The sequence below is a fragment of the Ambystoma mexicanum genome, chromosome 1p (genome assembly GCF_040938575.1).
Source record: "Ambystoma mexicanum isolate Mex_15411 chromosome 1p, UKY_AmexF1_1, whole genome shotgun sequence".
Lineage (NCBI taxonomy): Eukaryota > Metazoa > Chordata > Amphibia > Caudata > Ambystomatidae > Ambystoma > Ambystoma mexicanum.
This window is the reverse complement of record NC_090921.1, coordinates 391374303-391395139: the sequence shown is the minus strand read 5'-3', so window position 1 is coordinate 391395139 and position 20837 is coordinate 391374303.

The following is a 20837-nucleotide window of genomic DNA, read 5'->3' as shown; positions in this document are numbered from 1 at the left end:
CCGTTCGAAGTTGAGCATAAGTGATCTTAACATGCTTTCAGCGTCTTTCTGGTGCATATCCGATCTTTCATTTTTCATCCAGTTTCTGTACTTTTGTTTCCGTTTCCTTACGAGTTCTTTTTTTCTGGGCTCTTTAGCTTGTTTAATTCACGTAGATCTTTCTTTAACAGCTTTTTTTGGTCCATTATTTTTTATTATGGACATGATAATGGATAAACTTTGGTCCCAGAGGGCCTTTATTTACTTCTTTAAATGCCGTTAGAACCCAGTCATACTCCACCACTTCTAATTCTTGTTTGTATAACTATTAGGTTCTCTGATATTTTAGGCACATCTTGCGGGTTTATTCTAACCCTATTTGACCCTCTATTAATCTCAACGTTATGCAACCATTTCGATTGAGATCTCAGATTTACCCCTTTAAAAGTTATTATTAGGGGATCATGGTCGCTGTGTATCGATTTCTCCATCACCATGCTTTGTACCTCTGACAGGATATTTCTTGATACAAAGCAATAATCAAGGGTTGCGCGAGTAATTCGTCCATGTGGGAGCTGCTGGGATATCTCCCATAATGTTACCATCTAATAGATGCAAGTCCCTTAGCTTCATTTCATCGATGCACGTTTTTCCCCTCGCCGATTTTTAAAGCTTCTTTTTTCTGATCCTTTTTTATTCTAAACTGCTCTTTTCCATGATGCAGTTGGAATTCAAACTGCCACAAATCACAATTCACATCTTAGGGTGCTCGTCCATATTTTGATCAGACTCTAGAAAAGTCACCCCTTCTTTTGTCTCAGGGTTCCAATACAAGTTCATAATGAGAACGACCTCCTTTTTATTATTTCCATTTATTTTTGGCAATTTGATCGTCTGGATATATGAGTTAGGGTTCTTCATTTTGGTTATGGCAAAATTACAGTCATTTTATACCATTAGGCCGGAGGAAGGTCTTGCCCGAGGTCCTCCCTTCGCGGGATTAAAATAGACGGTGTATCCATTAAATAGTTGGGCTTCTTTTAACCATGTTTCCTGGCAGCAAATTATATGTAAATCAAATAGCTTTTGAAACAGATTAAATAATTGGTTTCAGCCTCTTGTGTTCCAGCTCCCAAGTTTCCAATGGTCACAATCTTTCTTCATCTGGCTCTAGTCTTAACATTTGAATGCTATTGCTGTGGCCATCCAATCCTAAGAAGTACTTTTATTTGCCTCATTCTTTTACTTATTTGGGTTGCCATTTTTATGGTGTTCATCATTGGGATCCTTACCTTGGATTGTTACTTTGATTTTTTTGTAGCACGTTTTTCTCCATCCTATAAACATCAGCACCGTTATTCTTTTCTTGGTCTTGTTTACCTGGTGGTGACAACCTGTAATCTTTTGTTTTTAGAAGTTGATCTTGTTTTTTGAGCATGTTCAGGGCTTCTTACTCCTTTTTTGCGGGCTAGTCTCGTGCCTCCTTTATCATTGTTACCAGTATTAAGGAACTCATAATCAGTGAGACTTTATTGTTAATCCTTTCGTCTGGAAAACAAATGATTTCTTAATCACCCGCAGCCGCAGGATGTGATGAAAGAGTCATCAAATTTCATCGATTTAGAATGAATCCATCGTTCTTCAATATTCTTTCTAAATGTATGCACACATTGCCATCGCTTTTCTCCAGTCTTTTTAAGGTTTCTCTAAGGGCAACTTTTGTAGGACTTCTTTGGTGATTAAGTGACTGATGATCCCCTTTATTACTTCCTTTAGTTGCAGACCTCATCTTTGTCGAGTTCCCCATAAGCCTCCTCATTAGCGCCTCTTCAGGCAACCTGGTTTACATTTTTTTCTGTTTTTCACTTAACTTGAGAAGGGGGGGGTTCACGGAAACTCTCGGTCTGACCCCCAAATCTACCACACCAACTTTCTCTGGACTGATTACAACCATACGTTCAGTTTTTTGGGTTCAAGTTTTCTTCATAAGTAGATAGATCCAACAATTCAATCAAACTCTCATCAAGGGCATCCTGTTGGGAATTTGATGCGACTTCTTTCTTGTGACTTGCCTTACACATCTTTGTTTGGTCAGGGGTAAGAGATGGTTAGTCTTGCTCGGTATCTCTCCAGAGTCATCTCCATTCTGCTTGTTACAACCTTTCAATTTCTGCAGGAATCTGCGCAAGCCACATGCTTTATTTTTTGCCAATTTTTTGATGTTTTTTGATTTCTGCACTTGATTTTCTCCCCCTTTGGATTTTTCACTTTCATTCGACTGTGAGTCCTGTTTGAACGTGGAAAAAGGGTTAGCACATTTGAGCTTCGTCAGTAGAATTTTCCTTTTCACTCTGGCTGTGATATGGTCTTCAATTCCTATATTTGTATTTGCACTGTGTATCAGAGCATTGGTTATTTCCATCGGGGCCCTCATCTCGCTGGTACATGGCTTCGTCGGAAGAATGATGCGTTCGACATCTAATAGTAAAGGCAGCACCACTTCCGTTGGCTCTTCTAAGATTCACCTCACTGCTATGCTTGATTGGCATGGTGGGAACAACCACTACCTTCTTTAGCGGTACTGTTGTTTTTTCTTTCCCGCATGAATCAGCTTTTACCCAATCAAGAATTTCTTTAACTCCTATCTGTTTTGGAATCTTGTAATCATCCATGAGGGATTTCAAGATCACTCCATCTAGTTCTTTCTCTCTTCCCTTCTTCTCTCTCATATAACCGATGAAGTTTTCTACAAGAACAAGCTTGGAGATCATCATTGCCAAAAGTGTCGAAAGGTCTTTGTAGTTATCGCTCATACAACTTAAGGTACGGCACTAACGTTAATGCAACTGCCGAAATAATTGCTGAATGCATGTTAGTTCCATCCTTTCCATTTGCTTCTTGCGTCGCTCGCTTTTGGTATGACACTGTTGCTCCCCGCAACAGTTTTGATGGTCTTCTTCTGTTCCGTTCTGCTCCTTCTGAGTTTTCTGAGTCAGACAAATCAGAATCATTGCTAAAGGACATCTGTTATTTTCTGCTGTTTTGATTCAGTATGTTTTGTAGGGTTGGATCAAATGGCATATTCATCGCAGTGGTTTTTGGGGGGTTGTGGAGGAGCAAAGGCAGTCATTGACCACCTCTTTCCTTCTCTGGTACGGATGACATACCTTCATCTGTAAAACCATCCTTATCTACTGCTTTCCCAACTCTTATTCTTTCTGATGCAATGTTTGTTTTTGTAGAGATATTTACTTCATTCGAGGTAGCTCGATTTGGCCACCCGTTCGTATGTAAATCTTTCTCTTTATTGAGTGGTCCATTTATTCTAACATCATCAGAAAATAACAGTGGGCTTCCAAGCATAGCTTCCAGTTCATCATTAACTCCGACTGATGTAACAACACCGGTACGTAACAGGCTGAACGTATGTTGTATGCGTTTTTGGTTCACTTGTGTTGTCAAAAGGCCATCTCATGTCTCCAGCATTTTGATTTGTCACATCGGGCTGCATTAAGGCAGTACTTTTTATCACTGCTTCGTCCATCTGTGAATGTTTCCCAGTAGCCCCACTTTCATTAGGGCAGTCAAATAGTGCCTTTCTCGCTTCTAGATGATTTGCACTAAGTAATGGTATTATGCAGGCTACAGTGGGTTCGGCTGTTTCAGTTGGGGACCATGGAAAGGTAGCACAACTTTCTTCAAAAATGTTCACTGTGCTATTCAAAAGGTCTTCATCAGTGACTTCTCCCATTCCTTTATAAACTCTGATTTGTCATGCATTGAACATTGTGCAACACCTCTTGCCTTTCGTATGTTGAAGCAATTCGCTGTGTGTTTTTAATTTCCCTAGGCTTGAAGTGCCATTTTAATGTTCCTAATTCGGAGTTAGAGTACCACCTCTTCTTTAGGACTCTGTCTATGTTTGTCTTGCTCAGCCGTTCATTTCTGATCTGTGTACTAATTTGCATGACTGTTTAGAGTGTCAGTGCCGCTTGTCAGTGGGCAGCTGGGAACGGCTGCCTGGCTTTTGGCTGCTCGCGTAACGAGCTTCCCTGCTTCGGGTCCCCAGCTCAAGCCACTTTCGGTTTTGCTGTTCATTGCCGCAGTGAACACACTGTCTTTCTCAAACACGGCATACTCTTGGATGGATGGCAGGCAGCTTGTTGTATCCGCTCCGGCCGCCACTATTTGATGGTGATCTTGATCGGCAATGTACGGCCCTTTACAAACACTCAAAGCCGCAGCTGCAACCACAACCTCAACATCTCTTACGCACTCTGGTATATTGTGTTTACTGTAAGACGCGCGGAGGGGGGATGAAACGGGGGATGTGACTGCAGAGCACCTCATACTCGCACAGTCAAGTAGAACAAGATACTTACCAACTGTAACGTTCTTTCGACTGGATGTTCCTCCCACGTATTCCTCATCTTGTGATAATTAGTTATCGCCAGCTTCGCTGTTTCAGAAAATAAATTCTCCGCAGAGGGCGCTGTCCCTCGACGGACTCTGTACACTGTCGACGTCACCGAAGGTATAAATAGCTCGAGCCGCGCCCGTTGCTTCAGTTCTGTTTTTTCGATGAACATATAGGAGGAACACCCAGGTGTGCCCCATGACCAATACATTCTTTGTGAGAGGAAAGTGTAAGAAAACGTAAACTGTACTGTGGGGTAGGATGGGAGGGCTGATTAGGAATATGTGGGAGGAACATCCAGTCGAAAGAACGTTACAGTTGGTAAGTAACTTGTTCTTTGAATGGATTGTGTCCTCCCACATATTCCTCATCTTGTGATAGGCTCCCATAGCAGTAGTAATTTTGGAGTTGGGAGTACTAATTTCAGTTTTCGTGGACAGAATGCAGAACTGCCTTTGCAAATAAACCCTCATTAGAGGAGGCAGTATCCAAACAGTAATGTTTGACAAAAGTATGCATTGTTTTCCAGGTTGCGGCTGCACAAATGTCCGCTGCCGGGACTCCCCTCTTGAGAGCCGCAGAAGTAGCCATTCCCCTTGTAGAATGGGCACAAAGCCCTTCTGGTGGTTCTTTTCCCGCTAATCTGTAGCATTCAACTATGGCTAAGATGATCCAGAGGGATATGGTCTGTTTTGTTACAGATAAGCCTAATTTATGACCAGTGTAACCCACGAATAGTTGGTCATCTTGTCTCAATTTAGCCATCCTTGAGATGTAAAAACTAAGAGCCCTCTTGGGATCTAGTCTGTGCAATCTCTCCTCTTCCTTGCCCAGATGAGGAGGAGGATAAAAAGTTGGCAGTACTATTTTTTGTGACAAATGGAAGTCCGAGACTACCTTTGGTAAGAACGAAGTTTTAACTTTAAGGACTACCTTATCCTTGTAAAAAATAGTATATGGTGGTTTGCATGGGAGAGCCTGAAGTTCACTAACCCTGCGGGCTGATGATAGGGCCACAAGAAGGACAGTTTTTAGAGTTAAAAGCCTCAATGGACATGAATGCAGAGGCTCAAAAGGTATGCAGGTCAAGAATTTTAGTACTAAATTTAAATCCCAAGTTGGGACATGAAAAGGTACTGGAGGGTATACATTAGTAAGCCCTTTTAAGAATTGAATGATTAACGGTATATTAAAATATGAAACCTCCTCCGAGGAGCTCTTGAAAATGGACAGCGCAGCCAGGTATCCTTTGATTGTTCCTATCTGGAGCCCCAGATTAGCTAAATGTACTAGAAAAGAAAGCACCATTGGGGTGCCACATTGAAAAGGGTCCACATCCCTGTCTTTGCACCAATTACTAAACCTGTTCCAGCGACATCGGTACAAAGATTTTGTTGCTGGCCTTCTGGCCGAAAGCAAGATTTCCATTACGTCATCCAGAAGATCCCAATCCTTCTATCTCAACCTCTCAAAAACCATGCGTGAAGGTTGAGTGTGTTGAGAACCCGACCTTCCTCTTGTGAGATAGGATCCTCTCTTTGCGGAAGACGTATTGGAGGGCAGATGGACATGTCTAGAAGGTCCGGGTACCACGTCCTCCTGGCCCAATCCGGGGCAATTAGGATCATGGTTTTCCTGAACTTTCTCAACCTCCTGATTACTTGAGGAATCACGGGGACTTGGGGGGGGGCAACGCGTACAGCAGTGGAAACTTACACTCCACTACAAATGCGTCTCCCAGAGCTCCTCTGTGAGGAAATTCCCTTGAGCAGTACTGATCGCACTTCCGGTTGACCGCAGTGGCGAACAGATCCACTTGAGGGGTTCCCCAAAGGGTGAAGATCTCCAGAAGGACTTCCTGAGCTAGCTCCCACTCGTGGGAAACTATGCTCTGCCTGCTCAGAGCGTCTGCCGCCGTGTTCTTCTCTCCGGCTAGATGAATTGCCGATAGAGAGATTCCTTCTCGTATTGCCCAGAACCAGAGCTGCATTGCCTCTCTGCACAGTGGTAGTGACCCTACACCCCCTCTCTTGTTGAGGTAGTACATGGCCACTGTATTGTCCGTCATTATCAGGACATGCTTGCCCTGCACAGAGGGCAGAAAGGCCTCAGCACTAGTCTGATTGCCCTCAGCTCCAAAAGGTTGATGTGTAGTTTGGACTCCGATGGAGACCAACGACCGCGGACTGTCAGATCGTTGGTGTGTGCTCCCCACCCCGTAAGTGAGGCGTCCGTCACTACTGTTATCTCCGGCCATGGTTGACAAAAAGATTCTCCTTTGAGAATGTTGTTGTTGCAAGCACACCATAGAAGATCCTGAGCAACCTCGCTCGGGACTTGCAGAAGATCCGACATATTCCCTGAGAACTGGAACCACTGCCCATTGAAGGGATCTCTTTCTCAACCTGGCCTCTGGTACTAGGAAAATGCAGGATGCCAAGCAACCTGAGAAAATCGAAGGCGGGTAGACGTTGGGCATTCTGGAACTTTGTTACCATCTGCTGGATGTGGAGAGCTCTCACCTCGGGAGGCGAGGCTTTTCCCGAGCAAGTGTCCAAGACTGCTCCGATAAACAGGAGTTTCTGGGAAGGTATCATGTGGGACTTCTTGAAATTGAGGGAGAACCCCAATTTGTGGAGGAAGTGGCAGGTGATCGAAAGATGTTCCTGAGCTTGTTCTGGAGAACTTGCTCTGATCAACCAGTCGTCCAGATAGGGGTAGATGTGAATCCCCCCTCTCCTGAGACTTGCTGCCAGAGCCGCCAACAGTTTGGTGAAAACCCTCGGGGCGGAGGTCAACCCGAATGGCAGAACTCGAAATTGATAATGAGAATTGCCAATCGCGAACCGCGGATACTTTCTGTGCTTTGGATGGATTGGCACATGAAAGTAAGCATCCTGAAGGTCCAATAATACCAACCAATCTTGGAGTTGGAGAGCCTGAAGGATCTGAGAAAGAGTCACCATCTTGAACTCGTCCTTCCTGAGGAACTTGTTCAAGTTTCTCAAGTCCAAGATGGGTCTCAGTCCTCCGTCCTTTTTTGGAATGAGAAAATATAAGGAGTACCAACCCCTGTTCCTCTCCGCTACAGGTACCGGTTCTATGGCACCTTTCTCTAGCAGGGTTAAAATTTCCTGCAACAGGAGCAGATCTGGAATTTTGGCGGAGTTGGCTCCCGATGGATGATCCTGAGGCCTTTTTTGGAAGGGGAGGCAGTAACCTTGGGCTACTGTTTCCAGTGCCCAAGCATCTGAGGTAATGCCCCGCCATTCCTTCAGATGCTGAAAGATCCTGCCTCTAACTGGTGTTTTGTGCGACAAGGTCTCAGAGGGATTTGGAGGTGGCTGCAGGAGTGGCTGAGGGTACAGATGCCACTCCTGAGGCTGATTTTGCACCTCTTCCTCGTGTTCCACGAGGAAAGTTTCTTCTGCCCCTTTGAGAAGCCTGTCCTCTTCCTCTACTAAATGAAGAGTAGTAACGAAAAGAACAACCCCTCCAGGAAGATGAGCCGGAATAGGGCTTTAGAGGCTGGCGCAAAGAAGCGCCAAGTGATTTAGCTGCCGCTTTCGAGGTCTGAAGTTTTTCTAGGCTTTCATCAGCCTTGCTGCCAAAGAGCCTCGAGCCATCAAAGGGCATGTTGAGGAGTCTAGCTTGCACATCTGGTGCACACCCAGACTTCCTCAACCACGCAAATCTGCGTAGCACAACGCTTGCAGCCATGGATCTGCTGATACTATCAGAAGTATCCAGTCCAGACTGGAGACATTCCCCCATTGCCTCCTTCCCATCTTTGACTATATTCAGGAAGCCTTCCCTTTCCTCGCCTTCCGAAATATGATCAGCCGCCGCCGAAATACAGTCCCACAGGGTGTGGGTAAACCTGGCTAGGGTACAGGTGACATTTGCCGACTTAAGGGCCATACTGCCTGACGTGAACATTTTACATGCCCACGCATCAACTTTTTTATCCTCTCTATCTGGAGGGATAGTTGGATAAGCAGTTTGTTTTGAAGTGGATGCTGCCTGAATGACTAAACTCTCTGGAGTCGGATGTTTATTCAAATATTCAGGATCCGTTCCAGCTGGTCTACATTTATTTGGAAAAGTACTATCTGCAGCAGCAATAGTCTCTGGTTTATCCCAGTTTTTCTCCACAGTCCTTTGAAGGGTCCTGTGGAAAGGGAGAACAGGATCTTTCTGAGGTCCCTTGACAATTATATCCGTCATGTCATCTTGTTCAAAAATGGGTGAAGTATTACCCCAACCCATATATTCAATTATCCTGGTCATAAGACCCCTGTAAACCAACACAGGTAAGTACACTTGCACACCAATTTGAATGTAATTTAGTTAGGTTTAAACAGAATGGTAATCTTTAGTAAATTATTTGAGGTGCGGGGGAGAAAGACACAGCCTTGGTACCTAGGCTGGTTATATACAAAAAACAAAGAAGAAATCCAATGTGGATAGCCACGTCCCCTGCACACTTTCTAGATGGCCAAGATAGGCCTTTTGAACATTTTTTGTAAAATTTTTTAAATACAATATTGATAACTTTCAATCAATTCTGTAGAAAATGTCCATAAATGATTCAGTTGAAACTTTGTTTTATAAAAAACTATTTTTGCTTTTTATTTGTCTTCTGGTGAGCCCAACGCGTTTCGAGTATAAAAAACTCTTCATCAGGGACGGCATTTTTCAACAAATTAAAGTCTACAAAAGAAAATACATATATACTTCAATTAGTTTGAACTTAAAGCAGTTTTTACACAATTTTGAAAAACATCATATCAAACTTTTAGATCAATTTTAACAAATAAATTGTTTACAAGGCAGTCAGCCTAGTCTATAGGGCAACATCCCATTTTTCAGTACTCATTTTAAATCCATCTCCCACAGGGCTACAAGCTATAGGATTTCGTCAAAAACCAACAATTAAGGTTGATATGCAAATGACCTAAGTCTAGTATGGGCGTATAGTTTCTTATTAAATTTCGAATGTGGGGTAATATGCCTTATGTATCCATAGTTGTGGTACACAGAATTGGAGAACGTGGTATAATATTTTAAGCAACTGTGTTTATACGGAGGAAGTGATGAGAGAAACAGGCTAGGAGAGGTGGGTCAAATAGCATTCGGAATGTGAAAAAATGGGCAACCATCTTACCCAGGAACATATATTAGGCTCATGGAATGATCCAAGATTAGCAGAGCTGATCCAGGTGCAAGCGGACACTATGTAGTGCATCTCATGGAAAGAAGACTTTGGTGAAGCCTTGATGGATATGGATATCTAAATGGGATAATGGTATAACCAAGCGGTTATTAAATTAGCTGAGCGGAATAATAAGTGCAAACGAGAGGGTCCAGCCTCTAACTCAAAAGGAACTTACAAGTTCAGTATCCATCTGCGTCCAGGAGTAGTCCGAGTACGATCGGGAACCGCACCAGAGTGATGTGTTCACTCGGCGTCCCTGTTTATACACTGAAAAGAGGCTGTGAGGTCATTGCGCGCAAGTGCATGTGACGTCACCCGCGCATGTGCTCCAAAACGTAAACAAACCAAGTAAATACGTTTTAGGGGACCGGGTTGGATTTGAGCCATGAAAGAATTATGAGTGATAAGGATGGTCATGAAGTTGAACAGTATTTGTAAAGACTAGGTGATGTAAATCACAATCAGAAGGTATGTAAAAAAGCAAGAGTTAGGCACATAACAAACAATTAAAAACAATGTTATTAGTCCCATAGATTATTGGGTGTGCTTTCTGGTGTTCGTCTAAATGGCAAAAAAATGTGTCTGGCAAGGGAATTATCAGAATGCAGACAGTTTAGATACATCTAGAGAATGTCATTTACATTTCAATTTGAAAACAGAATATGTACACAAATCTCGAGATGCCAAAAGTATAGATATCCTAGGTATACAGACTAGTACATGTAGGAATAATTTATGTTTAGAAAATGGGGTAGCATATAATACACAATATCAGTCACAAATTTCACAATATTAGTCCCAAATTACAATTGTTGTGAGTTTACATGACATAAGTAAACTGTACATTTATATTTTATACAAAAACTGGGTACAGGTGATCCCTTGTCTAGACAAACAGGTGCTAAAAGTGAATAAAGTTTTAAGGAGTGTCAGGCCAAATCTTGAATTTTGATATTTGAGCTCCTATCATGGAATGAGATGTTTGGGCTCAAAGTATTACAGGGGTAATTTACAAAAAAGTTCCTAAATAGTAATCTTCATTGATTCCAAGTGGAGTCATGGAATCAAGTTTGTTTATCCAAAAAAGTTCTCTTTGGGCCAGAAGTTTTGGAAGGTCCCCACCTCTACTTAGGGGTCATAGGACTTCGAGTACCACAAATCTCATCTGTGATACATTGTGTTTATCGTCTCGGAAGTGTCTGTACACGGGGGATTTGCAATTTTTCGTCCTCACACAAGATTTGTGCTCTGTCCACCTGTCCTTAACCTTTGTTTGTTTTGCCTACGTAGTACATACCACATGGGCAGCGGATTGCATAGATTACGTTCTTTGTATCACATGTAGCAAAGTTCCTTAGCATTATTTTTTTGCCATTGTGTGGGTGTCTAATATTGTCACCTTTGATCACGTTGTTACAATGTTAGCAATGTAGACAGGCGAAAGTGCCTGTTTTTTGTTTGCTGAGGGTCATCTGAGTTGTCCGTTTTGGTTTCTCTGCTTTTATCAAATGGTCTCTCAAGTTTCTGCCTCTTTAATAGGCCATCATAGGTGGGTCCAAGAACAATTCAGATAGTGTACTGTCGGATTTGATAAGGTCCCAAATTTTGTGTATTATTCTTTTGATCTGGAAGCTTTGACACGAGTATCTTAGTGTGTGGATTAGTCCTTTGTCTTTTCTTTTTGGGTTTCCTTCCAATAGTGTATTTCTGGCTTGAGTTTCCGTGCGTGCTATGGCACTATCAACAACCTCCGGAGGAAAACCTCTATCCAAGAATCTTTTCTTCATTGTGCTGTATTCATTATGCAGCGTGTCTGCCTCTGACGTAATTCTCTTTACTCTTAGTAACTAGCTGTACGGTAGGTTGTCTTTCAGATGTTTCGGATGATGGCTTGTGTGGTGAAGACAACTGTTCACGTTCGTAGGTTTTCTGTATATCTTGGTTTTCACAGTGGAGCCTGTGATTTCCACCGTGACATCTAGAAAATTCACATGTGGCTTGCCGATTTCGATGGTAAATCCGATTTTTGGGTTACAGCTGTTAAGGAAATTCCAAAAGTTTAGCAATTCTGTTTCGGTGCCACTCCATATCCCGAAAATGTTGTCGATGTATCTCTGCCAGCATTTGATTTTATCATTCCAGAGTATACTATCAAGTACAAAGGCCTTTTCATAGTGGTACATGAAGATGTTTGCATAAGATGGGGCCACTGAGGACCCCATTGATGTTCCGGAGATCTGAAGATAATATTGACCATTATGTCTGAAGTAATTGTTATAGAGGATGATGTTCAATAGTTACAATGCGAACATTTTTTGAATGTTTACCCGTCCATGATTTAGTAAAAACCATTCTAGTGCTTCAATGCCTTCTGAGTGTGGTTCAACTTCATGACCATCCTTATCGCTCATAATTCTTTTATGGCTCAAATCCAGCCCGGTCCCCTAAAACGTATTTACTTGGTTTGTTTACGTCTTGGCGCACGTGCGCGAGTGACGTCATGCTTTTCGTGACGTTGCACGCACTTGCGCGCGATGACCTCACAGCCTCTTTTCAGTGTATAAACAGGGACGCCGAGTGAATACATCACTCTGGTGCGGTTCCCGATCGTACTCTGACTACTCCTGGACGCAGATGGATACTGAACTTGTAAGTTCCTTTTGAGTTAGAGGCTGGACCCTCTCGTTTGCACTTATTATTCCGCTCAGCTAATTTAATAACCGCTTGGTTATACCATTATCCCATTTAGATATCCATATCCATCAAGGCTTCACCAAAGTCTTCTTTCCATGAGATGCACTACATAGTATCCGCTTGACACCTGGATCAGCTCTGCTAATCTTGGATCATTCCATGAGCCTAATATATGTTCCTGGGTAAGATGGTTGCCCATTTTTTCACATTCCGAATGCTACTATTTGACCCACCTCTCCTAGCCTGTTTCTCTCATCACTTCCTCCGTATACTCACAGTTGCTTAAAATATTATACCACGTTCTCCAATTCTGTGTACCACAACTATGGATACATAAGGCACATTACCCCACATTCGAAATTTAATAAGAAACTATACGCCCATACTAGACTTAGGTCATTTGCATATCAACCTTAATTGTTGGTTTTTGACGAAATCCTATAGCTTGTAGCCCTGTGGGAGATGGATTTAAAATGAGTACTGAAAAATGGGATGTAGCCCTATAGACTAGGCTGACTGCCTTGTAAACAATTTACTTGTTAAAATTGATCTAAAAGTTTGATATGATGTTTTTCAAAATTGTGTAAAAACTGCTTTAAGTTCAAACTAATTTAAGTATATATGTATTTTCTTTTGTAGACTTTAATTTGTTGAAAAATGCCGCCCCTGATGAAGAGTTTTTTATACTCGAAACGCGTTGGGCTCACCAAAAGACAAATAAAAAGCAAAAATTGTTGTTTATAAAAAAAAGTTTCAACTGAATCATTTATGGACATTTTCTACAGAATTGATTGAAAGTTATCAATATTGTATTTAAAAAAATTTACAAAAAATGTTCAAAAGGCCTATCTTGGCCGTCTAGAAAGTGTGCAGGGGACGTGGCTATCCACATTGGATTTCTCATAAGAACCCTGTACCCAGCATCTGCATGCTCTGCAGGATCAGGTTTGGCGAACTCTAATTCTGGGGATGTGTCAATTCCACTGGCAGAATGTAGAGTATCACTCAGGTCTCTCATTCTAGATTCCTGGTCAATATGTTCCTCAGGAACTTGTCTTGTACCATAAGTAACTCCCAAAGGAGTAACCTCGTCTTCTTCTGAAGCAGACTCTTCATAAATTGCTGACATAGATTTGAAAAGGTCTGACCTGGGCAAAGGAGTGAATCTCCTTTCTTCCTCTTCCATCCGCTTCGAAGAAATTGGTAAATCCTTTGAAGTTGTCGAAGGGGTCTTTGAAGACTTTGAAGATGACTTTGATACTGGCGTCGAGGATGTTTTTGGCTTCGTAGCCGAGGGCGTCGATGAAGTCGTCGAAGTCTTCGACGACTTGTGTTTCTTGCATGGCACTGGAGAAGTGCTCGACTCTCGAAGAGTCTTCGACGGTTTTACGTCGACTCTAGTTTTTTGGGATTCCTCAACGCTACCAGTCTTTGCCATGGTAGCCTTGGACTTCCCTTTGTCGTCCAATAGGAGCGACTTTAGGGGCATGGCTTTTTCGAGGCTCTTTCGAGGGGGTTGGGCCACGTTCTCGAAAACCTCCATCATCTTTTTACTGGGAGAATCCGATTTAGTCGGACATCGAATTTCTTCGGTCGACTCTGAAGAAGATGATGATGGAGATCTATGTCTCCTCTTCATTTTTTTCGATGATGGCGAAAAGTGTCTCGGTCTACTCCTAGATCGAGATCTCTTTGAGTGCCTATGGCGATCCGATTCCTTAGAATCAGTCACTTTCTTGTGTCTTTTTGACATAGCCTTTTTTGAGGCCTCTCTCCCCACCGACAGTTTACCTCTCCTCTCACGAAGCGCTTTCTTGGTCATGGATTGGCAGGACCAGCAGTCGTCTGTACGGTGACTGGAACCGAGACAAATCCGGTGGGGATCGGTGATCGACATTTTAGATCCACAATCTGCACACTTCTTGAACCCAGTCTTGGGTGTCGAAGGAGTTGAAGGTGACATTTTCTTCACAGAAAATAGAAGTGCACCGTTCTCGATAGCGAAGGGATCGGAAAAACGGAACTGAAGCAACGGGCGCGGCTCGTTCTATTTATACCATCGGTGACGTCGACAGTGTACGGAGTCCGTCGAGGGACAGTCGGCGCCACGACCTCGAGCACAGCGCCCTCTGCCGAGAATTTTTTTTCCGAAACAGCGAAGCTGGCGATAACAAATTATATTATAAGGAATACGTGGGAGGACACAATCCATTCGAAGAGGAGAGTTTTTAGAGCTTAAATTTTCCACACTCTCGCTCTCTTCTACTCTGTGTCCCTCCCGCTCCCGCAAGACAGTGCTGCGGCTTTGTTAATCATTCATTTGCGTACCTTACTTCTTGTTCTCTGTTGTGGTCCGTGATCAGAGGTACCATCCATTCTGGCAGTCAACGATCTTACGCTATCTCGTCTATGTCGCACTGCAGAGAGGCAGAGTTGGTTGCGGTGTGATTCCTCACACATCTGCGAACACTCTGCAAACGCTCCGCGTACAGAGTGGAGTTTTTAAAGGTGAAGCCAAGTGTTGATAGTGAGGACAGACTCCCAATCTTAGAGGACAGACTGGTCTCCAACAGCAGAAAACCAGGGATCCTTACAGATTCAAACACTCTGCAAAGACTACACTGTTTTTAATAGGAACACCTTGCTGCAAAGCAGAGAAGTGGCCATGCCCCTAGCATAATGGGCCCGCAAGCCTTCTGGAGGAGCCTTGCCCGCCATCCTGTAGCATTCTGAAATTGCTAGAATAATCCATCTGAATAAGGTTTGCTTGTCACAGCCTGACCCAGTCTATGTATGACCTGCATAACCTATGAATAGTTGGTCATCCAGAAAAAGTTCCAACAACCTTGAAACGTAGAAGCTCAGAGCCCAATGTGGATCGAGCCTGTGCAACCTCTCCTCCTCCTTGCCAGGATGAGTTGGAGGATAGAAAGTGGGTTACACAATCTTTTGTCCTAAATGAAAGTCTTACATGATGAAGGCTTAACCCTCAGGGCGACCTTGTCCTTGTGAAACACAGTAAATGGTGCTTTAGAGAAAAGTGCCTGCAACTCACTCACTCTACGGGCTGAAGTTAGTGCTACCAACAAGATAGTCTTGAAAGTTAGTAACCTTAAAGGACATGAATGGAGAGGTTCAAATGGTGCACACATACAAAATGTTATCACCAGATTGAGGTCCCAAACGGGAAACCTGAAAAGGAGATGGAGGGAACACATTAGTGAGTCCTTTCAGTAAATGTATCACCAAAGGTATCTTACAATATGAAGTTTCCTCAGACTAACGCTTCGAGATGTATAGTGCCGCCAAATAACCTTTAACCCCATAGTGCCAATGACACGCCATCTCATCCTCAGCAATACGTTTCCAGTAACAAGCACAAGATAGCTCGTCCTTTTTGGCACTTGTGTTTGTGCAAATGCTGCAAAGCAGAGAATGCACAAACTCTAAATCCAACTCCCAGTCTATGTGAGGAGGATGTTCCCCTTCACGGCCCGGGGTTTCGATTTACTTCACTGTCATGTCAGCGTGCATAATGCGTGCTGACATGCCACTGAATGTAAATTTCACCACTGCAGCCATTTCTGGCTGCAGCAGTGAAATAGAAGTTAATTTCCTCCCTCGATATCAGGTATTTCTATGCCGTTTTTATCGAGGGAGGCATTGTTAGAAAGGGGAAACTCTCCCCTTTCCAACAATCCTTCCTTGAAGCATTGCTGGGTGCGGATCGCTCGATCCGTGCCCAACAATGCCACTAGACCACCAGGGATCTGTTTTTGAAGTGGAGGGGCGAGGGGGGCACTTACTATGTAAGCAGCCCTCTCCCCCGGTCCCTTAAGCATGGGGCAGTACATTTTGCCCACCTAGGTGTGGGGGCTAGGTGTGGGTGTGGGGGCGGGGTTGTTTTCGACCATCCTGGAGAGCTGGCTGGACTGCATTACAGAATTTCCCTCACGGAAGGAAAGGGGACCCTGCAGGGGCTCCCTGGGACAGCCGCTGCACTTGGGGATGGTCGCCCCATATGGGAGACAGCTGCCCATGGCCAGGGACATTACCCCTGACTATCCTGCATTACAGCTTCTCCATGTGGGAAAGGTTGGGACTCTGTCAGGGCTCCCTGGTACTGCTGCTGTGCTTTAGGATGGTCGACCCACATGGTAAACTGCCACCCAAAACCAGGGACATCACCCACGACTATCCTGGAGCTCTGGCTGGCCTGTGTTACAGCTTTCCCCTAACAGGAAACCCCAGCAGTGTGCCAATACCTCCACGGAGGGAAAAGCTGTAACGCAGCACAGCCAGAACTCCAGTACGGTTGGAGGTGCTGTCCCCATCCTTGGGCATCCATCTCCAATGAGCGTCTACCGTCTCCAAGCACACTGGTAGTCCCAGGGAGCCCCAGCAGGGTCCCCATCTTTTCCCAGAGAGAGAAGCTGTACCGCAGGCCAACAGAAGGTCAGGATAGTCGGTGGGTAATGTCCCCAGCCCTGGAAGGCTGTCTCCCATGTCACCACCAAAGGGAAATTCCCCCAGAGGGAAATTCAGCAATGCAGCCCAGCCAGAGCTCCAGGATGGTCGGGGTGATGACACCTGCCTTGGGTGCCCGTCTCTCATTTGGATGGGCAGCAACTAAGTTCAACGGATGTCCGGAGGAGCTCCGGCAGGGTTCCCGTCCCTTGCTGGAGGGAAAAGCTGTAATGCAGCCCGGCCAGAGCTCCAGGCTGGGCTTGGGGATGGTCAACCCACATGGGAGACGGGTGCCTAATGCCTGGGACATCACCTCTGACCATCCTGGAGATCTGGCGGAGTTGGATACCCTGCCGGGCCTCCCTGGAATCACTGCTGGGCTTGGGGACGTTCAACCCATATGGGAGACAGCCAACCAAGGCCTGGACATGACCCCCCCACCACTCTGGAGCTCCAGCTGGGTTGTGTTACAGAATTTCCCTCCAGGAAGGGATGGGGACCCTGCCGGGGGACTCCCTGGAACCGGCACAGGGCTTGGGTACGATCAATCCACATGAGACTGGTGCGCATGGCCGGGACATCACCCCACCCGTCCTGGATTTCTAGCTGCGCTGCGTTAGAGCTTTTCACTCCGGGTAGGCATGGGACCCTGCTGGGATCCCTGGCACTGCCGTTGGACTTGTGGACGGTCAACACTTTCTTTTCCGCCCAGGTAGGTGCACTCACACGTGAGATACCGTTTTTGTCAGGACACCTGTGGGAATGTGGGAAGGTAGGACAAGCGTTGTTGCTGGTGTGTTTCGGTGGTTTCGTGGTGGGCAATGTCAAAAAGTGTGTTTTTTCCCCTACATTTTGGACTTTGCCGAGCCTTGGGGGTAATAAATTCAAGGGCGATTTGCGCAAGTCAGACCTTTGTGGATTCCCACTGGTGTCTTCTTTTCAGAAATGCATGGGGTTCCTCGTTTACGTTGGTGGCTCGGACACCCCAAACCATTTGGGGATAGTAGTGGTTTAGCCTTTTCCCCAGATAGGTGCACCTACACATGAGGTACTGTTTTCGTCGGGACAGCTGTGGGAACACAGGAAGGTAGAACATGTGTTGCTGGCGGCGTGTTTCGGTGATTTCCTGGTGGCATATGTCTCAAAATTGTGTTTTGTTCCCTACATTTTGGAGATTGCCGGGGCTTCTGGGTAATAAATTCGAGCGATTTGCACGAGTCAGACCTCTGTGGATTCCCACGGGTGTCCTCTTTTCAGAAATGCATGGGGTTCCCAGTTTTCCTTGGTAGCTACGACACCCCAGGCCCAAATCTGTCAGTTGTCCACAAGAGTCCAATCCTAAAAACGTGCACTCCCAAAACCCTTTAGGATACCAGTGGTCTAGCCTTTTCCCTTTGCGCCAGGGTAGGTGCAACCACACATACAAGGTACCGTTTTCGTCTGGGCACCTGTGGGTACGCGGGAAGGTAGGACAAGGGTTGTTGGAAGGGTGTTTCAGTGGTTTCCTGGTGGCAAATGTCTGAAAATTGTATTTTTTCCTGTACATTTTTGACTTTGCTGGGGCATATGGGTAATACATTCGAGGGCGATTCGCACAAGTTAGACCTCTAGATTCCCACGGGTGTATTCTTTTCAGAAATGCATTGGGTTCCGTGTTTTCCTTGGTGGCTGCGACACCCCAAGCCCAAATCTGTTGGTGGTCCAAAGTCTTCCCCAGGACATTTTATGTATCAGTGGTTTGGCCTTCTCTCTGCGTCCAGGTCGGTGCTCCCACACATGTGATGTACCGTTTACGTTGGGACACCTGTGGGAATGTGGGAAGGTAGGACATTTGTTGTTTTCTCTTGGTTTTGATAATGTTTCATACATTTGCTACTGCACTTTGTTACACAAACCTTTCATTTCCCAAATGTACCCTATATTTAGTCGCTGCTTTAGGCACCATACACTTTTGTAACCTGCACAAGTCACCTTTCCTTCAAAAGGTCTGCCTGTGCTCTGTCAATAAATGTATGCTTGCCATTCCTCACCAAATTTCTTTTCCTTATTTACACATGCTAAGTACATCTGTTTAGGCCATCAGCATGAAAATCCGGAGTACCATGGCTCCGTTTTTGGCTTGTGATATTGCTTGTTTTTTTAAACATTACGGAAAATGTGTCATTTACTAATTAGAAGAGTCGTGGGAATGTAGTGGTGCATTGCTTTTCTCAATATTCACTGAAGCAATTACCTCACAGGTCCAACCATGTCCAGCACATACCTTTTTTTCAGTCATTTTTTCATTTTTTTTCCAAACTATGGGAATTGTACCTACATAGTTGTTGCCTGACCTGTGCAAATGACCTTCCTAAACTTGGAATTTTGTCTACTTTTTATTTTTACTAGTTTATTCATTTTACCGTCATACAAACTTATAATAAGCACAAATCAAAAAATAAAGTTTCAACCATGAGCATCATTATACATTTCTAAACATACAGGAACTCTCTCCATCCCCACCCACTAAACCCCATACTAGTTCTTAATGTCTAATTTAATGGAAGGAGAGAGAGAAGAAAGAGGAGGAAGAAAAAATAACTCATTCCTATTTCTTACTTTGCTTTAACATTGTAAATACTAAAAACATTTCACATGTCTACTTTTCAGAAATGTATGCCTTTCTGTCTTCCCAAATACAGAACAGCAAACAATTTGTTCCTAGCTCTTACAAGGACAAAACCACAGGCTCCTTTGTACACCAGTTTATTGTCATTTTCTGAAAAAACACAAAATGTGCTCCTTTTTTTAATTTTCTCTCATCCCCATACAGCAACCTAGTATGGGGGTGAGAGACCGCCTACTTGTGGGAAGAAAAGGGGCCAAATTTGGCACAGATATCACATATTGCAATGGATCGAATGGCGACACATACCGAAATCACCAAGAAAGGGCTTGGCACTGGGAGGGCAGTTAAAGGGGTAATGGTCCCAACCTGGAGCCCCAGATTGGCTAGGTACAGTAGAAAGGATAACACCTCTGGTGTTTTGCATAGCAAAGGTTCTACATTTTTGGCCCTGCACCAGCTGCAGAATGTGTTCCAATAGCAGCAGTACAAAGATGATGTTGCTGGCCCTCTGGCCAAAAGCTAAATCTCCATTACATTATCTGGGAGGTCCCAATCCTTGTACCTCAGCCTCTCAGAAACTATGCGTGAAGGCTGAGTGCCTTGACCTGCAGATGGAGAACTCGACCCTCCTCTCACGAGAAGCTCCTCTCTTTATGGAAGACATTTTGGAGGGCAGATGGACATGTCCAGAAGGTGTGGGTACCACATTCTCTTGGCCTAATCCGGGGCAATTAGGATCATGTGTTTCCTGAACCTTCTCAACCTCCTGATCACGTGAGGAATGCCAGGGACTGGATGAAACGCTTACAGGAGTAGAAACTCCCAGTCTACTCCGAACGCGTCTCCTAGAGCTCCACTTGGTGGAAATTCCCTGAGCAGTACAGTTCGCACTTCCGGTTGACACTGGTCTCGAACAGGTCCACTTGAGGGGTTCCCCAAAGGGCAAAGATCTCTTGAAGAATGTCCCGAGTTCGTTCTCACTCGAGAAAGACTGCTTTGCCTGCTCAGAGCATCCAATGCGGTGTTCTCCTCGCTGGCTAGGTGATTCCTCCTTGAATTGGCCAGTACCAGTGCTGCACTGCCTCTCTGCACAGTGTTAGTGACCCTTACACCTCTCTTGTTGAGGTAGTACATGGCCACGGTGTTGTCCGTCATTATCAGGAAATTCTTACCACAAACAGAGGGCAGAAAAGCCTTCAGCGCAAGTCTGATTGCTCTCAGCTCCAAAACATTGATATAGTTTGTACTCTGATGGAGACCAACGACAGTCGATTGTCAGATTGTTGGCGTGGGCTCTCCATCCCGTGAGTGAGGTGTCCATCCCTACTGTTATCTGCAGCCAATGTTCCCAAAAAGGTTCTCCCTTCAGAATGCTGTCCTCACAGGCCCACCACAGGAGATCCTGTGCGACCCTGAAGTAGGTCTGACCTACTTCAGGTCCATGTTGCCGAAGA